Source organism: Neolamprologus multifasciatus, chromosome 17 (assembly GCF_963576455.1).
Source record: "Neolamprologus multifasciatus chromosome 17, fNeoMul1.2, whole genome shotgun sequence".
NCBI lineage: Eukaryota > Metazoa > Chordata > Actinopteri > Cichliformes > Cichlidae > Neolamprologus > Neolamprologus multifasciatus.
This window is the reverse complement of record NC_140455.1, coordinates 16,538,984-16,546,165: the sequence shown is the minus strand read 5'-3', so window position 1 is coordinate 16,546,165 and position 7,182 is coordinate 16,538,984. Positions and strand designations below refer to the sequence as shown.

The 7,182-nt window shown below is 42.4% G+C and overlaps 1 long non-coding RNA gene across 1 annotated transcript; it reads left to right on the top strand.

The window, feature by feature from the left end:
- The first annotated feature begins 3,073 nt into the window (after nt 1-3,073).
- LOC146499193 (uncharacterized) lies at nt 3,074-4,545 on the top strand. Its single transcript, XR_014870068.1, has 2 exons — nt 3,074-4,279; nt 4,321-4,545. It is a non-coding gene; the product is annotated as an uncharacterized LOC146499193 (long non-coding RNA).
- The last annotated feature ends 2,637 nt before the right edge of the window (nt 4,546-7,182 follow it).

Here is a 7,182-nt window from a genome sequence, read left to right as displayed (position 1 = left end):
GTACTTCCTTTCCTGATGTTTCAATGACACATTGGTTCTGTCCTCATGCTAGCATCATGTGTTCATGAAGGAAAGCATTCTTTTGATTTGTGTAAACTGCACATTCGGTCAGCTGTAGCTCTGTGAAATGCTTTTATTAAACTAATTTTTTATGTGTTTCTCTCTGTTGTTCCTCTGTTTAATTCACACCTTTCTTTTGTTAATCCATGCAGCGACACGCTGACCTGACCACGCCGAAACAGACCATGTTAAACAGAAAGACAGTTTGTCCTCCAGTGCTCGACTTCATGTTTCCTACATCTTTTATTCATGCAGCAGAGCGGAGTCTGTTCGTTGCTGATGTCCTGCCACGCTCCTCCTGTGTCACTACATGTGGATCAACATCTGGGTTTTTCTGCTGCAGCATCACGAGTGATGCTCCTAAAAATCCAGCACGTTTTCTGTCTGCAGCTGTAAAGGATTCAAAATGCTGACATATTTTCAATCTCTCAGTAATTTTCAAAGCACAGATTGAGAATGTTTTCATGATGTTCTCCTTAAGCTGCAGGCTGTATCTTGAAAAGCATCTCTAAATTCAGTCAGTAACGCCTCATAGAACGTGGAACCAAACTTATTCCCTTATTCTCCCAGGCCAGCAGACACATTCAGGTCCAATATCTGCTAATATCTACTTTTGACTCTTTGACTCCATCAATGGAAATTGTTGTGTTGGCCAAATCTCACTGCACACCTGACATCAGAAAAATATGTGTCGACCCAACCAGAGTGATGTGATTCAATGCGATTCAACGCTAAACTGTTGCCCATCAAAAGCTGCATATGTGGGTGGGTGTCTCTAATCCGCAGATCCAGAGTTTGTTCATTTGGACCTCTAAGCGGTGGAGCAATAACTGGCATGAGGCTTATGCCACAGGGAAAATGATTTGTGCTGTGGGGATCCAAATTCTTGTTTGTTTTTTTTTAACACCACCACAGAGAATACAATGGCAACTGCCTTTTCCCGCCCTTTCTCCTGTGGGGTTGTTTGCAGTTATCTGAAGACACCAATCAGCTGTCAGACCTGGCAGGACGTCTCTCCTTCATCCTCTCAGTCTCCTCAGACATCAGCGTGTCACTTGTCTCGCTGACATCTTGAGTGCTTGTGCTCACTGATAATGCTTATTCATGTCAGTGATGAAAGCGCAGTTTAGACACTGATGTGGTCAGCTGATGTTTTCTATAATTACACTGACAGCACGTCTCACGGCTCCCTGGAGCCACAGTGATGTTAAATAACGGTTCATATTTACATCCATGCCCTGATCTAGAGTGTGCAGCGTCTCTGCAGTATCAACAGGGAGCATAGTAATATAACAACACATTTATAAAATGTAAAACTGTTTCAGTGAGGACAAACCAGAACAGATTATTCTTACCCAGTGTGTTATTTAGCTGTTATACCCACTGAAATGTAACTACTGTAAGTTGTGGATCCAAGAGTATTTAAAAGTAGAATGGAAGGCAGAGCCTTCACTTTTCAGGCCAACTTCCAGTTTGGATTAAGGAGACGGACACTACCTCTACTTTTAAGATTAGGCTTAAAATGTAACCATTTTGATAAAGCATATAGTTAAGGCTGGATCAGGTGATCCTATATCCTCCCTTAGCTATGCTGCAATACGTCTAGGCTGCTGGGGGATTCCCATGATGCACTGGGTGTTTCTTCTTCACTCACTATGTGTCTATACACTTCTCTGCATTTAATCATTAGTTATTATTCATCTCCAGCATCTCTTTTTTCCTGACTTCCTCCCTTCACCCCAACCATTTGCGGCAGATGCCCGCCCCTGCCCGAGCCTGGTTCTGCTGAAGGTTTCTTCCTGTTAAAAGGGAGTTTTTCTTTTCCACTGTCACCAGAGCACTTGCACAGGTGGTCATATAATTGTTGGAGCTTTTTCTGTTTTCTCTTTGTTATTGCAGGGTTTGTACCTTACAATATAAAGCACTTTGAGGCAACTGTTGTGATTTGGTGCTATATAAATAAATCTGAATTGAATTCATGCTTGTTACCACAGTGAGATACTTTTGCCTCAAGTTTTAAGTAAGAAATAAGACACCAGTATGAACAAAGCTTCATTTCCTGAACTTGTCTAATGAGCTGCTCTGGGAGTATCTCAACAGCTGAAGACAGACGGTGATGAGGAAGAGGAGCTATCATGGAAGTCCAAGTCTCTGCATGGGATGTACCATCTGCAGAACTTTAATCGTCTCAGTGCAGCCTAGGATACAGTCATAACTTTTAACTGCTTAATTTTCAGATTTTCCCATTTTTTAAAAAATAATTAATGTTTATGAACTGAAGGCAATACAAAAAAATACTCTGAAAAAATATAGAGACATGAAACATTCCTACTGAAATACATCAGTTTCAAAGACGTGCTTAAAATGACAGACCATGTCTTTGTATTTTAGCATATATTTTATTTTTTGTGACTATTTCCTATTTTTCCATGAAAGCAAGCTGACAGTTCATGTGAGCCACAGAAACATTAACGAACGTAATAACTGTGCCCAGTTCTTATAGTAAAAAACTGTATTTTCTAATAATACTGTGATATAGAAAATAGAAAAAAGATAGAAGTGATGAGGCTGATTATCTCTAACAAATTAAGATGAGTCTGTAACCATAACTATACAAAAGCATAGAGAAAGAGCTTTCATATTCCACATGCTGATTTCATTTTTATCTCAGCACAGCAGGCTGAAATGAATCCATCTTTAATAGCTGCTAAATACTTTCTAAATGTATGTAAATATCAGAGGTCAGATGTATTTTTATATGTATCTGTTGGCGCTCTCACAGATCTGTTTAATGTTGTCGTGTGGTTAAACATGGACTTCAGGGTTTTCCCAGCCTTTACATTCGCTCCATCAGCAGCAGCTCCACCGTTATCTCCCCCTCCCCCCATCTGTCAGTTCGCCTCCCCCTATCCTCGCAGGCTCTCCCATGACGTGATTCTAATAATAGCTCCCTGAAGTCGGGCCCGGCAGCCCCCCCGGGGGGGGGGGGGGGGGGGGGGGGGGAGGAGGCTTGTTGGTCTTGAAGGGCACAGCATGAATTGGCTGCACTCTTTTCCATGCGAGCTGTGGGCCTTATAAATAGCACTGGGAAAGAAGAGGCTCTGTATTGGCGTTATATAAGCATCTTGCATGTTTATGAATGGGGGGGGGGGGGGGGGGGGCATTGATAAGTAATGCTGCAGCTGCTGCTGTTTCACACGCTCACCACTCTCTCATCCCTGTCTGAACAAATTCAAATTCTGCACAGTTACTGGATATACTACTATAAAAATGTTCTGTTTTTTGAGATGCAGGCACCTCCTTTAACCTACAGTGTGCCTGATCCTGACACAGAAGTGGCTGTGACTTTAACATGTTGCCTGAAAAGGTCACAAGAAATCCAGTTTGGACATCCTGTTTAATTCAGAATATATAAACCACACACAGGCACAGGTCCAGCACACACATCATTCAGATATCTGGGTTTCCATCCAAATGTAATAATTTTTAAAGAAAAAGTCTTTGTCATGTGCAAGCAGAGGAAGAGTCAGACACAGGAGCTTGAGGAAGGGAGAAGAAGACCAAATCCAGGACGTGATTAAAGAAGAAGATACAGGGCAGGATGCAGAAACCATCAGACTACAGACAGGGACATGAGAAACACAAGGATGAGCTCAAAACAAAAACATAAAGTGAACAGGACATGAAATTATTGATGTTAATGTCCACCTCCTCCCCCTTTTCTTTATTTACTGGGCACCAAAGTAGATCATCTGCCTCCTATTCCAGCATCCTCCTCTGTCACACCAGCCCTCTGCACGTCCTTCTCTACATCCATGAACCTCCTCTGAGGCTTTCCTCTTTTCTTCCTGCATGACAGCCTCATCTTCATCATCCCCTCTACCTCCTCTGACAACATGCAAACCATCTCAGTCTCTGTGACTGGCTATCCACTCTCAATGAACATCTGAACATCTTCAGCTCAGCCTCCTCAAAACATCCATCATATGTGTCTATATCTTCTTTTAGCTCCATCCAAAGCCAGTGTAAGGACTAACGCATCATTAAGTAACGTGTTACAGTAACTACGTTTTTAGTGTGGTAACGAGCACGGTAACTAGTTATTATGTCAAAATCAGGAACGCGTTAATCGTTACTGGGATTTAGATAGGGTTATTATTCATTACTTCGTGTGGTGGCTATCGCGGAGATTCCACAGATTCAGTAACATTAGCAAGTGGTGGAGGCCAGCAGGTGGATGAGGGAAAGTGGAGGCAGGAGTAGGAGAGACCCGAGTGTCAGGTGAACTGAACTTCAGGTAAGAAGTTATGACCTGCAGTCTATCTGGGTCAGATATAAACCAAGTTTAGGTGAAGTTTATTTTTGTTATGCTGACTTTTTCATACTGCGTACTAGCTAGCATGATGGAGTTTCTATACAGCTGGGTGGGTGCTATGTTACTGATGTTGAACTTTATTTTGTTCATAAGGTTAGTTATTAGAGTTGCCAACCGTCCCCTAAAAAACGGAATCGTCTCGTATTCAAAGAAAATATTACGCGTTTCGTATTGAGGTGAAAAGGAACAGTTTGTCCCGGACTTCAGCTACAATGAAAAAGGCACAAAGCTGGAGTTATTCTGTGTCTTTGCTGCACAGCTGCCTCTTCTTCTCTCATCCTCTCACCCTCCCTCTCCTGTTTCTACTTCAATCATGAAACTGATCAATGATCAGCTGATCGGCTTTTCTCTCTTGTTTGTTTATCGCCCACTTTGCGGCAGAAAGAGGAAACCAGCGGAGGTCACGTTAAACAACAGCAGCACGTTTAATCTTGATCAGCTGTTGTTAGAATTTATTTAATATTACTTTCTAGTATAAGCTGATGTTTGCTGGAGCCACAGCTGCAAAAAAGCTGCTGGTCATGATATCGGTTTGGATATGTGGTGAGAGGGAAACATGAAGATGAAACCAGGAGATGTCCTTACTGAATCATCAGAGCTGAACAGGTGATGGAGAAACAGGTTTACCTTTTAGGTGACATGAATGAGTTGAAGGGAAGTTATGAACAGTTTCTGAGAGACAAATAACACCAGGATCCTTTTTTTTAACATAGCTGACAGCTGGTAACTGTGCAGGGGCGGATCTAGCAAAGTTTTGCCAGGGGCGCCAGGTAGGGCATTAACAGGGAGAGGGGGGCCACAAAGAAATACTTTTCTTTCTTATTCTCATTTAAAATGTCTAGCTTTTATTAAATAATTATCTGAATCTTGCAACAAATGATTGATAGATTGATACATATATACCATCAAAACAGTGAACATCACTGTCACAACAGCGTTTGGTTTCATTCAAAGGCTTTATGATTTTTCCTATAATGGCGGGCCGGTCTCTAGTCAAAATGCCCGGGACGATTTTTTTGTCTCTGTCCAGCCCTGTATGCAGCTCATCTGCAGTCTGGTGTTACCTACATCTTCCTATTCGAAAGGCAGAATTTCCAAGTTCTGAGTACAATCAAAAGCACCACGACTGCAGTTTTTGTGTTGGTTGTAAAAAGCAGGCTAGGATAGAATCAGGTGTGGGATTTCTCTCGTGGAAATGTGCACATTATTTTTTCCTTTCTATTGGTAGGTGGCACAGTGCACTTGTGGCAAGTAAGCAAGCTAGAAGACTGGCAATCTTGCTGGGTATCCAGTTACGGAAGCAACACATTAACAAGAGAATTCTGAGGAAAACCAAAGTTACTTTCCCTAGTAACTAGTTACTTTGAAAGCAATGAGTAACTTGAAGTAACTGAGTTACTTTTGATAGAAGTAACTAGTAATGTAACTAAGTTACTAATTTAAAGTGAAACTTACCCAACACTGTCCACAGGCTGGTTTTACCTTCAGGCCATGTAGTTTTGTTAAGGTTAGGGTTTCAAATGTACTTTATGGGGTTTTGAGAATCAGGCTTTAAATGTCACGGCTGGGGCATCAGTCGTGTAGTGGAATGAATGAGGACCCAAGATGCAGATGGTGGTGGAGATGCGAATGAGGATTTATCTACAGTGGAAAATAACCCAAGCCAGGACAGAACTAAACATAAACCTAGACTGGGGAAACTAATAACAAACCAAACCTGAAACCATAACTCACGGAAAAACATAAGGAAGTGACACTGGGGATGACGAGCGGAGAAAGGAGAGCAGGAATAAAGGACAGAGAGACACTGAGATTACCAAGAAACACAGACGACACAATGAGAGACACAGGCAGACACACCCTATAAATACACAGAAGGTAATGAGGGAATGGCACACAGGAGTAGGGATGGGTATCGTTTAGGTTTTATCCGATACCAGTACCAAACCGGTACTTTTGAAACGGTGCCGGTGCTTAAACGGTGCTTGAACCGGTGCTTAAAGAATGGAAAACACAAAATTGGTCCAAAAGCCTCTCATGTTCAGCTGTTTTTTTGTAAAAAGATAACAATGTTAGCCTTTTCTGCAGCTATAGGGGATTTATTTTCTTTGGTCATTTTAGCTTTTTTGGCCAGGGTGAAGGGAGTATCTGCCATCAAAAAAGAAGACAGCCGCATGTAACTACGACGGTGTTTGCTAGTTCACCTTACGTGCATTAATGTAATAATGTGGTTAGCCTACTCAACGTAAATTACACACCGACAACATTAAGCTACTCACGCAGAGAAGAACGGCTGCTGCTGCCATCATCATCCGTCATCATTTCTGCTACACTGGCAGGGCTAGGGGCCAGGACTCTCCTCTTCGGGTTTTTGGGGGATGTTGCTAGCTCCGGGTCCGATAACAGGCAACCCACCCGCAGTAGATGTGCCCGGTGTGAGGTCTCGCAGCAAGCTATCAAATACGGCGCATTTCTCGGCTTTTAACAAAATGCTATACGTCACCAGGTGTTTCATCAGATTCAAGGTGTTACCTCCTTTGCACAGTATCACCTTAAAGCACTTGTTGCAGGCTGCTGAGTTTGCATCTTTTGCTGTGAAGTACAGCCAGACTTTGACCGCTTTGCCTTGGGCATTTTTAATCTGTAGCTCTGCTCTAAAAGAACGTACGTACCTGGGCCCACCTACTACGCTTGCAAAGGTAAAATGATTGGCTAGAATCCAAAGTGTGTAACATCTCAGGAAAAAA